General features: G+C 52.9%; 1 protein-coding gene across 2 annotated transcripts in view; it reads left to right on the plus strand.

Annotated features, from left to right (window-relative positions):
* Nucleotides 1-17,838, plus strand: part of SNX19 (sorting nexin 19) — an 83,628-nt gene that overhangs the window by 25,338 nt on the left and 40,452 nt on the right. For both annotated transcript variants that reach the window (XR_011089594.1, XR_011089595.1), the window contains exons 11-13: nt 1,094-1,238; nt 11,861-11,953; nt 14,801-14,907. The gene's annotated coding sequence lies outside the window, so the exon portion shown is untranslated. The remainder of the gene's footprint in view (nt 1-1,093; nt 1,239-11,860; nt 11,954-14,800; nt 14,908-17,838) is intronic.

Genomic DNA, 17,838 nt, shown 5'->3' on the forward strand with positions numbered 1-17,838 from the left:
TCAAGCTCCCATTCTCTCCTTCATAGATATTAGTCCGTTCTCACAGCCAAGATGAAGCTGCCCACGAACAGCATAGGAACAAGTAGCCCCTGTCTGTACCTCGTTGTTAAGCAATACAAAATCCAATAAAAAAATCAGCTTTTTTTTTTTTTTTTTTTTTTTTAACCTAATGACAGTTTTTTGTCTCGCTGTAGCTTTCAGATTAAATTGAGCACAACAGTGGCAAGGGCAAGCTTCTTTAATCAGGTGGGCTGGAAGTTTATTTTCTCTGGACTATGACTGGAAGTGCTGCTTTGGTAAAACAAACAAGGCCAGCAAAAACCTTTAACTCATTCTGTGTGTCAAGCTCCCACAGTTGTTCCAGCAAGCTCCCTTCTGCACAGATTTGTGTAGAAAGCTATAACCAGGGAACTTCCAAGGCATCACCATAAGCTAAACAGTAGCTGTTGTGTTGAGCTAGAGCTTGATTTTTGAAGAAAAAAAATCAGGAAAAAATACACTACTGTGCACTGAATCCTTGTCACCTTTCCTGTATTCAAACCCCTGTGTCAGCTATTTGTGGTCTGTACTGAGGAGTGCTGGTCTGAGAACCTGTTTTGTGGTTAACAGGGAGCAAACTGGTGCTCCAAGTACCTGAGACTTCTGCTCTGACTCTGTGTAAAATAATACTCAATTTCAAAATTATTTCTGCATTTGGATTTGAAATTCACCTTTCTCAAGAGACTGCTCTTGGAAGGAAAAGGACAAGCAGGGGAGAGGCAAGAAAGCCCATTTGGGAGTGGGAAGATTTGGGGGCAGGCATCTCCTTGAGTATCTGTTGCATCCTGAGATGCTTGGCTGGGGTGGCAGGGCTGGTGGCAGTGGGTCTGAGACACTGGTTTGTCCTCCTGGCACGCGGTGGCATTAGTGAGGGTGGCTGTGACCACAACTGGGGGGGCTCCAGCTGCTGAGGCAGGCAGCTCCCAGGAGCACGGTCCTGGGACAGCTTGCAGAGCTGGGAAAGGCAGCTTGGTCAGAAATGGGAACAAGTTTTCCTTCCCTGGTACCATCAGCACTGCTTCTTTCTCCCTGACAAGCAAACTTCTTGATTTAGGCTTCCTGGTGAGTGTGAAATCAGAGGAACAGTGTGGAGATCTCGTGGCCTTTCTCCTGGAAGAAAGTGAAAGGCATGCAGATAAGCAAGGGTCCCTGCTGCTTGGGAAGTTCACCTTGATACCAGTCGTGGAGGAGGGAAGCTGGTAAGCTATAAGGAAATCAGGGTGAATGTCTGAAAGAAATTCCACATGGAAGTCAAAATATTACAGCGAAATAAAAATACTGGGAAGGAGGAAAAACCTGATACAATGAATGCTTGGGTCATGTGTTATTCTAGATTAGCTCTGCCACAGACAGATCCAGTACACCCTATGAAAGCCATTACCTACAACCTGGTGAACATTTGTACAGCACATGAAGCAGGGATCATAGCTGAAGCCAAGTTCCCCTGTATAATATCCACTCCAGGGTAGATTGGTCCCTTTCCAGTATCAACAGCCAGCAGATTAAGCATTTATCTCTGCAGAACAGTGGGTAATTAATACCAGATCGAACTAGGAGCTGTGCTCTACAGAGCTCGCTTGTGACTGTATTTGTGACCAAGCGTGGCTGTAGTGCCTGCAGGTGACTTGTGGGGAATGGGATGTGCTTTTATTCTGGGCCAAATGATGCAGGCATTGCCTCAGTGCTGCGTGCCTTGTAGCAGAGCATTCGTGGCTTCAGGGCTTTGTGCTGGGATAGGATCAGGCTTCCCAGACACAGCTCAGGGTGAGGTCTCCTGTCGTGGCCACAGGCGGTAGGCACTGGGGTGAGAACCCATCAGGAGAGCTTTTATTCCAGCCAGACGTTGGAAGAATGGAATCAGGATGCTGTGATTTGCCATCTTCTGCATTTAAATGTAAAATCCAGGCTTTGGCACATCTGACTTCATGAAATAAATTAATACCATTATCCTGGCTGCAGTCCAGTTCAGGTGATTATATTCTTCCTACCTTAATGCCACTCCAGCCCCCTGTCTCCACTGGATATGCAATGCTCTAATTCCTGTCTGGAGCTTGCTTATTATATTACAAAGTCTTTCCCCCTCTCCTCCCAAGTACAATTTGTGTACAGCAGGCTCGCCCTGCTATGCCGAGCTGCTAAAATAGTTGAGAGGACCTGCACAGACGTTGAACTGTGCCTGGTGTTGTCCTGGAGCATCTCCCTGATGCTGTAGCCTGCTGAGCAGAGAAGGTAGCATAAATGATCAGAGCAAGAGTTGCAGTCCTGCTTAGCACAGTGGGCTGTTAGAAATCCCCCTCTTCCTTCTCAGAGGGAGGAAACATTAACGTAGTGGGGTTCTTCCACCTTCCTGTGCTGTCAACTGTTGAAGGCTGGAGAGTGTCCTTACAGGCAGGGAAGAGACCTCCTGTCTTGGAGGAGCACAGTGGCAGTGTCCTAATGTGAATATGCCTAAACGTCCCTGCTAATCTAGTGGGGCAGTTCTGCCTCGATTTGTGCTCAGCATTCAGCCCCAAGAAACCCTGTTTCCTGCAATACATCAGCGATGCTAAAAGCTGGCTCTGAGTACCTCGTTTCCCTTTTGGAGCCGCTTGCTTGTCCATGTTGGTGGCTCATTGGCACTTACATCTCCTGCAAAGGATGTAGTGGGGTGGTTTTTCCCCTCTGAAAAGCATTTAAAGTTGCCTTCTTTCCTTACCCTTTCAATTACACTCTCTTCATCTCCTGGCCTCGCTGAGCGCCTGAAAAGGTTGCTCAAGCAGTACTTGAGGAGAGCATCCCACAATGTGCCCTACTTCCTTCCTGTTCCCAGGCCTCTTTGCTCTTCCGTGGCCCCCGAGGACAAGGGGGGCTTGAGGGACGTTCTGCAGAAGGGACAGCAGGGGTGAGGATCAAAGACCATAAAGCACTGTTTAAATATATAATGCCCACCGCTTCTCTCGAGTGGCGCATCTGGCAGAGCCTCATTAACCTTCTGTTTCCCCCTCCTACTCCTTTGCCCCTGAAAATCAACAAAGCCAAACATAACAAGTTGCCTTGATTGAAGAAGGATGAAGTGTGTGTGCTTAGTGTGAAAAAGCAAAAGCAAAGCCATTGGCTAAAGCCCCTTTTCCATGCAGGCCACTTCACATTTATTACGCTGGAAGACGGAGCTCTTTAAATCCCGATGCTCTTTATAGTTGAGCTCTTTAACTTTCTCCTTTCCTCCCCTTGCAGCCTTCATTCTCCCCTTGTTCGGCTCCTTCCGCTCTGCTCCTTTCTTTTTTCTCCTGTGAGAACGAGTCTTTTAATCCCCTTGTAGCGCAGATTAAAGCTATTATAGCCTCCCCAACCTGACATTTTCTCAGAGAGGCTCACAGCCAGATCTTTATGAGTGCTCTCTGTCTGTCTGCTGCTGCCTTTCTTCTCGGCACACTAAACCCCTGTTCCTGACCTTTCCCTGAAGAAGGAAGGGCTGTGGTGTGCAATCCCGTGTAGGCAGAGACTGGGCTCAGCGGGGCTCGGTGGGCAGGAAATTAAGACCCATGGAAATTAACAAGTAAATAAGGAGAGAAAGAAAAGACGATGGGAATTAAGAGACAGAAGCAAAGCAAAAATCGCTGTGTTTGGAAACTGAATGCAGAGCTTGGGCCTGAATTTTGCACATGGGCTTTCCAAGGAGGCAAGCCATAAACCTGGGACTTAGTTTTTAGTAGCAGACTGGGGGTACCTGAAGCCTAACTTACTGTCTGACTCCACGCTTTGCATTCGGCCCAAGAACAGTGGGTGCGGGCACCTAGAAGTGCAGGGATGGATGCTGGGTGTGTGAGCTCTGAGGGGCAGGAGTGGCCTCCAGTACAATGGGGCCCTGTCCGTGATAGGGGTTTCTCAGTATCTGTCATCAAACGTTTGTACATCACCTCTGGGACTGCAGAGCGGGGCAGTGTGCTGCTCCTTGTCTTGTACACATCATAAAAACACAAAGGATTGGGGTAGCTTGCCTAAAAATGCGTGTGCTAATGGCAGAAGCATCTTCCTGAAGGAGTTTTCTGTCTCTCGTCATCAGTCCTGCCCTGAGAGGTGTCCTGCAAATGTCCCAGAGTTCTTGGCTAAGCACCAGAGAAGACAAAAAACTCTGCTAAAGGTCTGTTCCCCAGGGAGTGGTGCAGAATTACCCTCACACACTCCCTCTTTCAAGTTTGTGTCCAGTATACGAGGATGTGGGTAGGAGAGGTGTGCTGTTCATACAGAGCGGAGGAGGCACTTGGCTTTCTTCTTCTCCCCAGCCTCCTGCATCGACTCAGCCTGGTTGTTCTGAGCCAGGCTTCACCTCCGTGTAAAATGTGTCTGGGTGCCTAACTGTGCTAACCCATTCAGGGAGCTTGAACCAAGGAAAATCAAGCAATACCGACGTGAGAGAGCACGAAAAGCCAACTTTCAGTTCTGCAAAGCCTTACGTGCATCCATTCATACGCGGGGTTTTTTACCTCGCTCATAGAAGGAGGAACAGAGAATTTGCCTATCCTTAAAATCAACTTGAGAGCGCGGCCTTCATCAGCCGTGTGCGGGGTTGGAAGACGTTTAAAGGGTTGATTCAGCACCTCCAGGTTTTGCTGAGGCAGGCGGTGACCACACAGGGGAAGGTTTCCCAGGCTGCTGCCACAGCTCAGGCCGTTTGTGCTCTCCCGTCGCGCACCGCCGCGACCGCGGGGGCTTCGGGGGGGAAGCGGCAAAATTGCTTCCCAAGCCAGAATAAAAGAAGTGCAACTGTCCCCTTTTTTTTGGGAACTCGTTTCGGGGCAAAAGTTCCCCCGGCAGCCCAGCTTGCCGATAATGAAATCGAAACGGGAGCTGGCCCCCGGAGGGGCCGTACGTGTGAAACACTGCCATGTCGAATCCCTGTGAATCCCGCGAGGGAAGCCCGAGCCCTGTAATTACAGCTTTTCTCTTTGTGTGGGCCGCCCCCTCCTCTCTCCCCCCGCCCCGTTCCCTCCCGATAAGAGGATATTTGTAATGAAAATCGCCGGGCAGAAGCGGGGAACAAAAGCGGGTGCGCAGCGCGCTGGCGGTGGGGAGATGCGGGGCCTGCTGGCCGCGCGGTGGGCACGGGGAGCCTCTCATTAACCTCCCTCTGCAGAAAGGGGCCGGAGCCCCGGCGTGCCCCGTTTCATAGCTACAGCAGCTCGCTCCCAGGCGTGCAGCCTTGGGAAGGAAGGGGCAATCTCCCCAGCAACCGCCCCGGCCGGGGCCCTAATGCGTTTTGCGCCGTGCCGGCTAATCTGGGGTAGAAATGTCACCGCGGTCCGGCCCCAGGCTGGCAGCTCCCAGCCACGGCCTGCTCGTAAGCACATATCCAGCTTCAACCTTCTGGTTGCTGGGGTGAAAGGGCCTCTTCATCTCCGCGGGGAGAGGCAGATGAATCCTGGGCTCAAACAAGGGACCTGCTTTTTTTTCCCCCCCCCCTAGACGCTCCCCCTCCGGCTCAAGGGCCCTTTATTATGTCTTTTAATTCTCAGCTGCGAGTGGGAGGGAGCAATAAGACCGGAGAAATTGGGGGGGAGAAAACCCCTCTCAGTGGGGAAAGGCCTCAGCCCTGGTGTGTGAAAAGGGAAGGCAGCGTGGGGATTAGAGATGGCAGCTTCATGGGAAGGACTTGGTATTTAGCAGCCCCACTCGGTTCCTACAAGGCAGTGACGGGCACAGCACTGCCACAGCCCTGTCCCAAAGGACCAGAGGAGCGATGCCTTTTCTGGGTGCCTCGGGAGCTCTTGCCGTGTAGGAGGGTGAGGAAGAGCCACGTGAGCTGAGCTTGTGTTACTTAAGATCAGGTTACCAGGCTGGTGGCTCGTCCTTCCCACGTCTGGTACAGGATGCTCCCAACACCCCAAACCGAGCAGGGCTTGGTTTTTCTTCCCCCTTTCTTATCGCTCAGGTTGTGCCCTCCTGCTGATGGCTGGTGGTGCTCGCAGCTCGTTCCTTGCAGCCACAGACGCTGAAAAAGCTGCTGGATGCTCTGTCTGCAACATATTCTCTAGTTTGCTCATGTTTACAGCCGCTGGGGGAGCTGAGGCCTTTTAAAGCTCTGTAATTTCCTCATCTCGACAGATGCTCTGATGCTATCTTCTGCGAGAAGTCAGGGCCGTTCGAGGAATTCGTTTGTGCAATGGGAGCCTGCTCCTGCGTCGGTAGGGATCTTGTCAACATTTTTGTCTGATTAGGCCAATAAAAATTCTTGGATTCTTCCCTGCTCTCCAGCATGCATGTCCTGCAACCAGCAGCCCAAGCAGCACGCTGCTTCTCACCCAAATCGCCTCTGCCCCTCTGGATGTGGCCTTGGGAGAGGAAGTTTCTCCTCTAGGATAAGGGCTGTCGGAACAACTGAATAGTTCTGACAGGATGGAGATTGCTTCTTGTTGCTTCTTTTGTAACGGGTGATAAAGACTAAGTGACCTGAGCTTTCCCATCATGTCTGACTTGTAAAGAGCCTTCCCAGCATTGTGCTTCATCACCGCAATGTGCCCTTATTGAACCAGGTCTGCTCTGGGCTCCCTGCCCTCCATCGAGCCGTGATGTTAAGCTTTTGTTTCGCTTTTCTTCGAGCAAGTGCATTCTAACAGAGCAGCATATGGCTGTCATTTTCAGCACACTTCAGCACAAAGACATCCGTGCACGTTTTGAGAGCTTTATCCCAGATCCATGTGCATGTCAAAAGCAGCCCCAATGGCCGGGCTGAACTCCCCCTATCCCTCAAGGCAGGCACTTGAAATTGGGCAATGCTCCTGCCACCTGCGTGGAGAAGCAGGATGCCTGCCCATCACTTGGCTCTCCTGTCCTGAGGAAAACAGCATCCGGGTTATAAATAGGCACGATGCACTGTGAGCCTTTTTAGGGACAATTCTTGGCCCAATATGCTCCTCTGTCAAAAATAACCTGTCTCACCCCTTTCAGCAAGGTTCACCTGAATCCCCAACGCTGCATTGGAACAGCGTGTATTCAAGAGCATCACTCATCGAGGCCTTGAAAATAAACACCAGCGATGCCTCTTTCTGATCGCATTCCTTTCCACGACAGGCTGATGATTTCCAAGCCAAGAATGTCACTAACCTCTCATATTTCTCCTGGTCATTTCTGTCCCGAAACCGGAATGCAGCCGCAGGCAAGACGGGGCTGAGCGCCCTCGTGTCACGGATCCAGATTTAAGAGACATTATCTCATCGATAGCGAACAACAAGGCTGGCACGCGGTCAGGCGCGATATTCCCTGGAAAGTTCAGCCTGCGTGGTGAGGGACGGGAAGGCAGGATGAACTCGCAGCGCCGAGCTCGTGCTAGCGGAGCGTGGTGAGACGCTGGCGGGCGGCCCCGGCGAAATGTCTCCACTGAGCCGGAGAGCTGCAGAGGGCCCCGTGCTCGTGGGAGATGGAGGATGGCTGGCGGGGAACGAAGAAGCTGGATTGTGTGGAGGGAAGGACAGCTTCAGGGGAACGGGGCGGACAGCTGCTCTTCTTTACTGTGGGTTGGGAGAAAAATTAGGCAATGAGAGAGGAACTGAGGTCAGGAACGCCGAAGCATCCAGGTGTAGGGTTGGCACGAGAGGACTGCTGTTGTTGCCTTTCTTGGGTGGGAAGGATGGAGCCAAAGCTACAACTAACGCTACTAATGCCCTCCAAAAAGTTCCTTACACTTGTTCTGCAGATCATCTTGTCCTTAAGAAAAAGTTCAGCTTTTGCTGCTTGGCAGCAGCTGTGTTTAGCTTGGAGCGTGGCACCAGCACCGGCAGATAAGATGGCACCAAGAGGTTTTGCAATCCATCAGCCCTCTGGATTGTTCCGGGGAACAGCTTCAGAAGGACCAGATTTCATCACCACGTGAATTTAGAAAGGGGTTGCAGCAGGGGAAGAAATTCCTTGGGAAGGAGCAGGGACAAATCCCCCCCAGCCCTGCGCTGAATCGGTTAAAAGTGCCAGCTTCCAAACCGCAAGTGCTACAAGCCCTGCAGCCACTGTCAGCATTGCAAACACAGCATGTTTGCAGCGAGCATCCTCCTGAACCAGCCTACAACTGCCAGAGAAGCTGACATTTTAGGTTAAACTGCCCGTAGGGTTGTCACTGGCAGGCCCCAGCACCGCAGCAGCAAGTCGTGGATGGCGGCACCTCCCTTTGAGCATCTCTTGAAAGCCCTCAGCCCTTCAGCTGGTTCTCCTGAAATAAATTTAGCAAAACCAGGCAGTTCCTGAGGTAATGTACCAGGGGTTCCTGCATGCCCTGTGGCAGCAGGTCTGAGCTGCCAGATCCAGATTTGCCTGCCTGGAGGACAAACCCTTGCTGTGCGCTGTCCTGGCGGGGACCCCAACGGCTGTGGATGGAGTTGGGGTGTGCAGGGAGCGAGCAGGCGGTGCCCAGGAGCAGTTTCTCCAAAATGCAGCTGGGATGCGTTGGGTGGGGAAGCAGGGAAGCTGCAGGGGCTGGTTTTGACTCAGACCTCTCCAAATCCTCGTCCCCATTCCTCCTCGCCTGCAGAAGCCGCCAGAGGGAGCTTTGGGGCCGTCCCTTCCATTTTCCCCCCAGCCAGGCAGAGGCACGAGGTGGTGCTGTTGTCTCAGCCATCTCAGAGCCTCCGAGGGACAGGGGACAGCCCCTGGGGACAGGGGGACACTGGTGAGCCCCGCCGTGCCACCACACCGCCCAGCGAGCTGGAGCCCTGCGCAGGACGGGGTCCAGCTCCCAGGTGATTTTTCTTCCCCCTAATTTGAACCCGGTTCCAGTCCTTCACGGTGAACCCAGGGCTCTGGGAGGCTTTTGCCAGGAAAACTGGACGAGATGTGTGCCTGCAAACACGGTGTCACATCCAGATGTGCCCCATGTCCCAAGATAATGTCCTGCCCATAGGGTCTGTGTTCCTGAGGGTTATGGGGTTTTTTAGAGGCAAAATATAGTTTCGTGGCTCCATTTTCTGCAGAGATATCAGCCTCGTGGTGAGATGTCTTGGGGTGGGGAGATGGGGAAAAGAAAATAAAGGGGTGGGGGTGTCCCCATCCCGGGGGCAGCAGCTCAGCCAGGTGATGGGGACGCTCTGACTCGCGCCCCTCAAGCAGAAGCTCCAGCCTGGGCTTGAAGGCGACTTTCCCATGAAGGATTCCCTAAACTGGTATGTTCCCACAAAGGGCTTTGATTTCAGTGTATCGGCATTTTCCGATGAGAAACCAGCTCATCAGAAAATTCCCGACGAGCAAAGAGAAACTCCCCGGCGTATCGGGGAAGGATCCTGTCCCATGCGGAAGAAATTTAATACCGGTGGCGTCTCGAGGCTGTGGGTAAAGCACGACGCAGTGCAGCCAGCACTGCTCATGGAAACCGTGAAGCCCTGCAATTGAGCAGTACCAGCTTCGCTCTCGGTAACCCGCTGCCTGTTTTCCCAGCACTTTTGGTCCTTCTCCATCAGCAGGGTGTCGGTGCTCTCCGTGCAGGCAGAGGGTGCAGCGTGCAAGCGTTTCCAGACCAGCGGCAGCACAGAGAGACCTGCCAGGGAGCTGGAGGCAATGGAGAGCAAGCTGAAGCCTTGGTTCACCCTGCCTTGGAGAAGGGTCTTGAGCTAAGGGGGCACCTGAGATCATGTGAGAATCGGAGATAAGCACGTTAGCAGCTTCCAAACGGAGCTGGGTGGGGGCTGGTGGTCACACGTTCCCAGCTGGTCCCTTGCTTGGAGAAAATATTTGTGTGTGCTATGGAGACAGGCCTCCTGTTTGAGTTTGGCAGCCCTCTAGAGCGATAGCATGGCAAGCTCTTGCCTCCACGAGGGCTCTTTGTGATGGACCATGGAGAGGGTGGGCCCTGAGCCACCCTTGCCAGGTGCCTGCCTCGGTGCTTCGGGGCTGGAGGAGCCTGGGCTGGGGCTCTGGCAGCATCAGCACCTTGTGGCAACCCGAGAGGTGCCACCAGGGTTTGCTGAGACAGGGAATAAAGCAGGCTAGGACATCTAGCGAGGACAGCTAGCCCTGACATCCTAAGCCTTCTGCTTTTAAAAGTAGCCCAACATTTAGTTCCTGTTGCTTCTCTTCTGTGATTAAGCTCAGGCATCCTCGCAGAAGTACCCACTCGCTGCTCACTGCCCGCACCCGTTGTTGAGGCTGCAGGGCGAGCGCTTCACCTCTCAGAGCCGGACCTCACACGCTCGGTATCCCCAGTGGGACAGAAGCAATCAAAAAAGAGACCTGAAACCATAATTAGGGTTATTTAATCCACCTCTCGTCGTCCAGGGGCTCCTCATCCTACCCTGAGATAAATTCTTTTGCCGTGCATCAACTTCAGGGGAATTGCACAAGAGCAGAGGACAAACTCCAGCCACGAGACTTCTCCAGGGCTTTGTCCAGCCTGGCTCCAAACGATTCCCCCGAGAGGGCTTTCAGCAGCCCTCGTGGGATATTGTACCAGCGCCTGCCCCATCCCTGATGGGAATTGTGCCTCCCTTCCCTGGCAGGCACTTCGTCTGGGCTCGAAGGCTTCCTTCGCCCCGCGCCTTCTCCTGGTGGTTGTCTCTGCGGCGGAGGTTAGCGAGTCCCTTTGTGAGGCCTGCACTTCTCAGATGTTATGTCTGGAAGTTTGCTCTGTTTTTTTGGCTAGGGGGCCCAGGGTCTGGAAGTAGAGAGGCTTTTATGGGAACCCAAGTCCCCTTTTGACACTACTTCCTTGTGCTTAAGTTTCAGGTTGAGTTACAGACTTGAGCATTTTCTGGTTGGATATCTTTCATTGTCAAAGGGGATTAGGCCAGTGATTATTTACAAGCACCTCTATTACACAGAGTCTGTTTCTTTTCTTTTTCTTTTTTTTTTTTTTTTTCCCATGTAGTTCTACATAATATGTAAACGTTGACTAAAGCAGTCCCGGAGATGGGGGAAAGAGCGAATGAGGTTCCTGCTATGCCAAGTGAAACGGGGAGATGGAGCTGGTCTGGTGCTCCCAGGGCAAGCATCCTCCTCCTTCCACACAGGGACACCACTGCCCAAGGGGCCAGCTTCACCCTGGGGCATCACCTTCCTCCAGTGCACTGAGGTTGGTTGTGGCAGGAGCCTGAGTGCTTGGCACAAGGGGCCACTGGTTTGATCTAGGGCGGCTCCTTTGGAGCTTTGGCTGCTCCCCAAGAAGTGGCGATATTTTTTAGAGCCCAACATGCATGAGTTTTAAAAGAGATTTTTGATAGAGGTCCCATTTACTCCTTTATTTGGCTTGGGAGGCTGCAGTGGAACAGATTTCTTTACATATCCTTGAGTGTTATTTGATTAAGGTTATGACTGCTAATAAACACTCTGAGTCTATTCTCCTTCCCCACCACTTGCAGTTTGGGATAACTCTGGTGCTTGCATGGGACTACACCTTTTTATACCAGTGCAAGGGACTGGAGTGCTGATTCTGCTTTTGAGTGATACCCTTTCATCAGTTTATCAGTGTACTGCTCACTTCAGCGAAGTTTGTTCTGATTTATTCCAGCTTTATAATGTAAGGGAAAATAGAAATGGGAGGAGTGCCAGGAGGGATTCAGGCACAATAACCAGTTTACTTCCCTTTCCTTCACTTTGCCATTTACAATCACAAGTTCTTCTATAAAACAGCTCTGAGAAGAGCAGATATTGCTTAGGAGTAAGAAAAATCAAGGCTGCAGAATCAAAGTGACAAAAAACAAACCCCTCTTTGCAGTGTAGGGGAGAGAAGCAGGTTCTGCTTGGAAAGACAGAAAGGGGAAAGAGAGCAGGGTCCCCAGAGGGCTCTGTTCTATCTGCCATCTAGAAGATGAGTGCCTTCCATAGCATGGTCACCCTTTTCCCATGTTTCAAAATATTTTCAATTTTTCAGGGAACAAAACAGAGGAAGTGATGCAGACACCTCGGCTACCCAGCATCACCACAACTGCAGCGGGAGATCTTATCCAGTCCTCGGAGAAGGCTGGTAAGTGAATCATCGCTGAAAGCAGTGACCATGGATTAGGGGAAGAGGCGGTCAGGCTGACCCAGGGACATGTCGATTGTGTGGAGGGAAAGAAGCAGAGACGTAGAGGCTGCCTGCAGTCATCGGTGTCCAGGGAATAATCAGGGTGCTGCAGGAGTTTTAAAAATGATGAATATCCAAGATGCAATGAAACGGACGTACCTGGAATCCAAACTTCATGTAAATGAAACCTTTCTGCGCTGAAAGCACGCCGAAAAGCACGTCTTGGCTAAGCACAGCACCTAGCTCTCCCTGCAGGCACTGCACACCTGAGTGCACAGCAGAGCGCTGCGCTGTGGGTGTGTAAATCCACATCCACACACTGCACACCCACCCCAGGAGCTCGGGTACCGCCGTGATGGGATGGAGCATCTGACACACATCTCTCTGAGGGCCATTTAGGACTCCATAAGCGTACAGAGAGCCCCCTATTTGCACCAGGCCTTTTTTCCCCGAAGGTTGGGGGCCTTGATGCCTTTTTCCTGCACAGTCTCTCCACAACAGTCATAATAAGTCTTGCGCAGTGCGGCGCTAATGAAAAGCTGTGTGGGCTAGTCCCTAATTACAACCATCAGTTAAGCTGTCAGAGGGAGCTCCCAGCCTCGGTTGTTTCATTATTAGGCTTTGGGCCTTGATGAGCTGCAATCAGGCATGAAAGCGCGACCTGAGCAGAGCCAGGGAGGTCTCCACTCCCCCACTGAGCTCAGGGGGATTCGTTCCTGACCTGGTTCCTCAGGTCCAGAGCTTCGCCCACTGCACTCAGGGAGGGAGCTGGGAGCAGAGAGGGAAAGGATGAAGAGGAGGAGAGCTCCACGGGGCACAGCCCAGCCTTGGCTACAACCAGCCATCTCCCCATGCACCCAATGACTTCTTAAGGTCTGTGCCTTCATCATTTTGAAGGCTAGAGGCTGTTGCTGTAGCATAGCCCCTTCAGATTTTATGCTTCTTGCATAAAATATCCAGGACGTTCAGCTGTAGATGTTCGGTATCAATACAAATGTTATCCAGGGACGAGTCCAAGTCACGGTGCCTTTTAGCCACATCTGGATCTTGAAGTGCCCCATGGGATGATGCTCAGGGACTGTTTCTCCTCTCAGTGGTCCCTTTACATTTCACCCCACCCTGGTGGAGAAGAGACGTGCAGATGGTGGGGTTTAATGACAGCAGCACCGGTTTATTTGAACTAGGGTCTTTATGGAGAGACGTGTTTGTTTCCTCAGACCACACATTTTCCACTAATCCCCCGACTTTGTTTTTATAGTTGCATTGTAAGCAACTTCCTACTTTTCGCCCCTTTCCTCTGTCAAAGTGCCTTCGGCTCCGCAGTCGGGTGCGAGGTGTCCCGGGCTGGGGCTGGATTCCCATCGGCTGCTGTTCCCCTTCCCAACAGACAGCAGCCTCCCCTCCAGACATGGCACTGGGCTGGGAATGTTCTCGTGCCCTTTGGAAATGAGCAATGCATCCCATTCCCTCTGAGCACAAGGGGTAGTGGTGTTTTTTTTTATCTTCCCTGCGTGTAGGTCCCACTCCTGTCCCCAAACCCACACCTCCCTCCTTGCTGCGTGCCTGCATTAAATGAGGGAGAGCCCACTTCCAACAGGCCCACACTGAAATGTTTGCAAAACCTGCAGGATTTGGTTGTGTTAAACCATCGGTGCCATAAGAAGAAGCTTTGCTATTTCCTGTTTCTTCATGGATTCAAGAAACCTCGATCAGTTCCCTTCTTGCAGTCGGGGCTGTGAGAGGCGCTGGCAAAGCCAAAACACGCCGCCGTGGCCAGAGGGCTGCAGAAGGGCCAGGATTTGGGGCAGCGGCTTCTCCTCGCCGGCTTTCCCACCTGCAGCTTTTGCAGAGCATCTCCTCTGATCGCTTCCAGCCTTCTCCTGACAAACAGCAAACTGAGAAGAAACAGCCTGTTCTGCAGGGCTCGCGGGCGCGGGGGTCGGGGGTCTCCGTTGCATAGCCCCACGCAGCTGTTAATCACCAGAATATCTCTGGCTCCCAGCAGCTGTCTGGTGTTTATCTTAGCCTGGATATCTGCTGGCTGAGCCCGCCAAGAGCAGGCTGTGCAGCCAAGGCAAACACAAACGGAAGACAGATAATTTGCACACAATGGTGCGCACGTGTGCTTGGTGCGCGCGCGTGTACGTGTGCGTGTGCGTGCACACGCAGCCTTTGTTTACAGCCCGCCGCTGGGGCTGGGAGTGAGCCCCCGCCCTTTTGGTTTGAAATCATTCGTTTTGTAGTTTTGTGGACGTCTCGGTGCAAACAAGAAGGGAGCTGAATGTACCCGAGCTGGACAGGTGGTTAGGTGGGCGCTTCCAGGTGCACGGCTGCGACTCTGATAAGATCTCTCCCCCTGTGCTTTCTCTGAGCCTTATGAGGTTAATTAATAAAGTGTGAAAATACAGGGCTCATTCCAGCATCGGTCAGCCTCCCAGGCTTCAAAGTGTGTCTCCAAGGCATTTCCCCAGCCACCTGGGGCTGTTTGGGAACCATGAAGGAGGGAGAGGGCTGACAAAGTGAGCTGGCCCACCTGGAGGAGAGGAGCTCAGCCCCGCGAGCCGGTTAGCCTGAACTCCCAGGGGCGCGGGGCCATGGGGGTTGTGCAAATCAGGCCGAGCCAAGGCTGAATTTTTGAAGGTGTGGATGGGAGAAGCTGTTCTCCTGGTGTGTTTGGCATTGTGTCTGTGGTAAGAGACGTGGTGACAAAGGAAATTAAAAACTTGAGAAGCAGCAAGGGAGGATGTGAGCACATTACGCCTGGATTTTTCTGAAGGCTTTTACCCTTCTTTCTCCTGTTCCCAGGTTGTTTTGTGAAGGTCAGATCATCCTGAGCTGTCACGTAGCAGCTTGGAGCAGAGGAGGAGGTCCTGCCTGGGTCTGAGTTGCTGTTTGTGAGCGTGCACAACAAGGTAGGATTTGGATGAACTTACTGGGTGCTGGGAATAGACCTGCCTTTTCTCCAAATGCCTCGTCAGCTGTAGCTGCCTGGGTGAACACGAGGCTGGGTTGCTCCATGTGATGCTTCAAACTAGCTTTTATTCACCTAGAGGTTGGTTGGACTTAAGTCTCCTTGTGCAAGTCACGCTTGGGGTCCTCATTGCTGCTGGCCCCCACCAGAGGCTTCGAAGGCCACCAAGCTCTGTGAGTTACGGGGTGCTCGTGCCTTGGATTCTCCTGGGTCCCGAGGGAGGCTGAGATCCTGCTGCTTCCTGCCCCACGTTCTCCAGGGGCATCTGTGCAGGATAAGCTGCAGTGCTGGCTTTGCAGGCCGTGCTTTTTTGGTAGGTGGGAAGCTGGAGGCCTGAGCTGTGCTTTGTGCTGTGTGAGGCTGAGTGAGGGGGAGCGCATCCGCGTATCCCCCGTTGGACTCTCGCTCTCCAAGTACAGTGAGTGCCTCGCACAGAGATTGTGCAACAAAGGCCAGGGCTTCCAAGGCAGTTAGGCTTTCTTGGCTGTGAATGCCCAGCTCTCCTTTAGGTCCGACTCTGGTATTTCTCAATTAGCTCGCTCCAAATCCTGGGAACAGCTACAGCTGTCCTTCCCCCAGCCCTGAGCACCCACTGCCTTCTGCCTTACCTCATCCTGCGATTGCTGTCCCGCAGGGCACCGGGGCTGCCTGTACATCTGTCCTCCCTTCTGTGCATGCAGCAAAGCCTCAGAGGGTTGCAGAATGGAAGAGAAAGAAACCAGTTGCCCAAGAGCAGCGTCCAGGCAGCAGAAATCTTGTATTGTCCCACCTGGAGCTCGTGGGATGCGCAGGGAGGGCAGCCCACCATCAGGACACATCTCCTGGAGGCTTGGTGAGGAACAGCGACCTCAGGAGAGGCTGTAGGGGCTCCTCTCCTCACCAGAAATGACTCTTCTTGATTCTCTTGAATTGAGCACTTCGTGCTCTTTCACCAGAGCCTTTGCTGTAGGTGAGGGATTGACTCCTCCAAGGGGAGAGACCGGCGTTCTGGAAGGCAGAGGACAGGAAGGGAGGAGTCCATCTGGACCAGACTCCTGAATAACTGCTCAGCTGTTTCTTAACGTGCTGAGAGGACGTGGGAGCCCGTGGGCTTGGTGAAATGTGCGCGCAGCGACTGCTGCTTCTGCAGAGCCAAGAGTCCCCCGAGCAGGAGGTGCAGCCCCACTCCTCTCCCCCATGAAACGCCGTGCGGGGCTCACAGCCAGCAGGGGCTGGGCGTTTTGGGGGGCACGCAGCAGGGTCAGTGCTGGTCTTAGGAGGAGTAAAGATGGGGAGGGGTCGGTGCTGGAGAAACTCTGCTCAGAAACCTGCTTGCATTTGGGAAGTGATGGTGGAAACGGCTCAGGAGGCATCCTGATGACAGGCACATCCTAGAACAGTGTTTGCTTTGTGTTTTCTTTTTCTTTTTCTTTTTTTTTCTTTTTTTTTTTTTTTCCTTGCAACCTTATTTCCAGCTTTGTAATGGGGAGCACAACCTCTGGCTTTGCTTCCTCAGATGTGCCTGCAGCAAAACTAAACGGAGCTGACAGACCGGGGCTCTGCTGTTTCTCTGGAGCTAGCACAGCCCAAAGGAGGTGCGGAGACATGTCTTGGGAGTCCTAATGCTTGGGATGCATCTGGGCACCTGTGGGGCTGGTGTTAGCCTCGCCTTTCCACCCCAGAGGGAGAAATTCACCTAAAATCTTGAGGAGAAACTCCCAGAGATCTGTGCTTTGGCTGGAGTCCCACGCAAACCCTGGGGTGTAGAGGGAGAGTGGCCTTGCACTGCCACGGGGAGCCCCTGCCAGGCAGCACACGCAGGGAAAGCGGAGCAATAACATTATCCCCTGGTGGGGGCTTCAAATTGAAATCAGCTGCAAGGCCCCATCCTGCCCCTGGAAACGGAGAGGCTGTGTGGACCTGCCTCGGAGGCAGTGGAGCAGCAGTAAGGTGATATGCTGAGAAAAAATTACGTTCTGAACCGCCGGAGTGCTGCTGCTCTTTCTCAGCTCCCCGCACAGCCCTCCGTCACCGTCAGCAGCTTCTGTGCTATCCCAAACCCCAGCCTGACCTGATGTGCAGGGCCAGATCCTCACTCCTGCCTGGTGAGGGGTGCCCCGTGCCCAAAGCCTCGTACTTGGTCAGCTGTCCCCCTCTGTGCTGTTCTCCTGGGGATGGCAAGCTGGAGTTGCAGTCCCACTGACAAAATTCCTGTCGGCGGGGCTCCTCTGGGTGTTTGTGTCTCCAAATCCCCTCTGCCTTGCTGAGCTGTGTGTGTGATGCAGCTGGTCTCTGCGTGTTTGGTGAGCGGGCATCCTGCTCTGTTCTACCTCCTCAGCATCCTTTTGCTGGTGCTTAGTGTCACTTCAGGACATTTGGTGGCCCACGGTGCGAGTCACCCTGTGGGAACAACGTGCCCCATAAACACAGGCATGGGCACTGCCTGCTTCGTGCTCCAGTTTCAACAAAATGGGGTTTCCGAAGGACTTCGGTGGGTTTGTTGTGGGGCACAGTAAGTCTCTGTAGTGAAAAAAGTGGGGATTTTTTTAGAGAGAGGGCTCTGGGTTTGAGGTAAGCCTGCAGGCTGGGAGTTGTGAAGCAGAGGCTGTAAGAAATGCACCGACCCCTCCGGCGGGTCCCGCAGGCACGCAGCTCCCCCTGTGCAGCACCAGGACCCCATGGGGCTCTGCTGGGCTACAGGCACTGCTCCCAGCCGGGATCAAGGTTGTTTCTACGGACCCAAGCTGCCTTCTAAACAATCACCTAGGTGTCAAAAAATCCACTCCCCGGTCCCTGTAGTCCCCACCCATTGTATTTTTTAAATATTCCTAATGAGCTGTCATTTTGGCCGGGGCTCACTTGGCGATTTAAGGATCGTTGTAACAATGAGACC

The sequence above is a fragment of the Anas acuta genome, chromosome 23 (genome assembly GCF_963932015.1).
Source record: "Anas acuta chromosome 23, bAnaAcu1.1, whole genome shotgun sequence".
Taxonomy (NCBI): domain Eukaryota; kingdom Metazoa; phylum Chordata; class Aves; order Anseriformes; family Anatidae; genus Anas; species Anas acuta.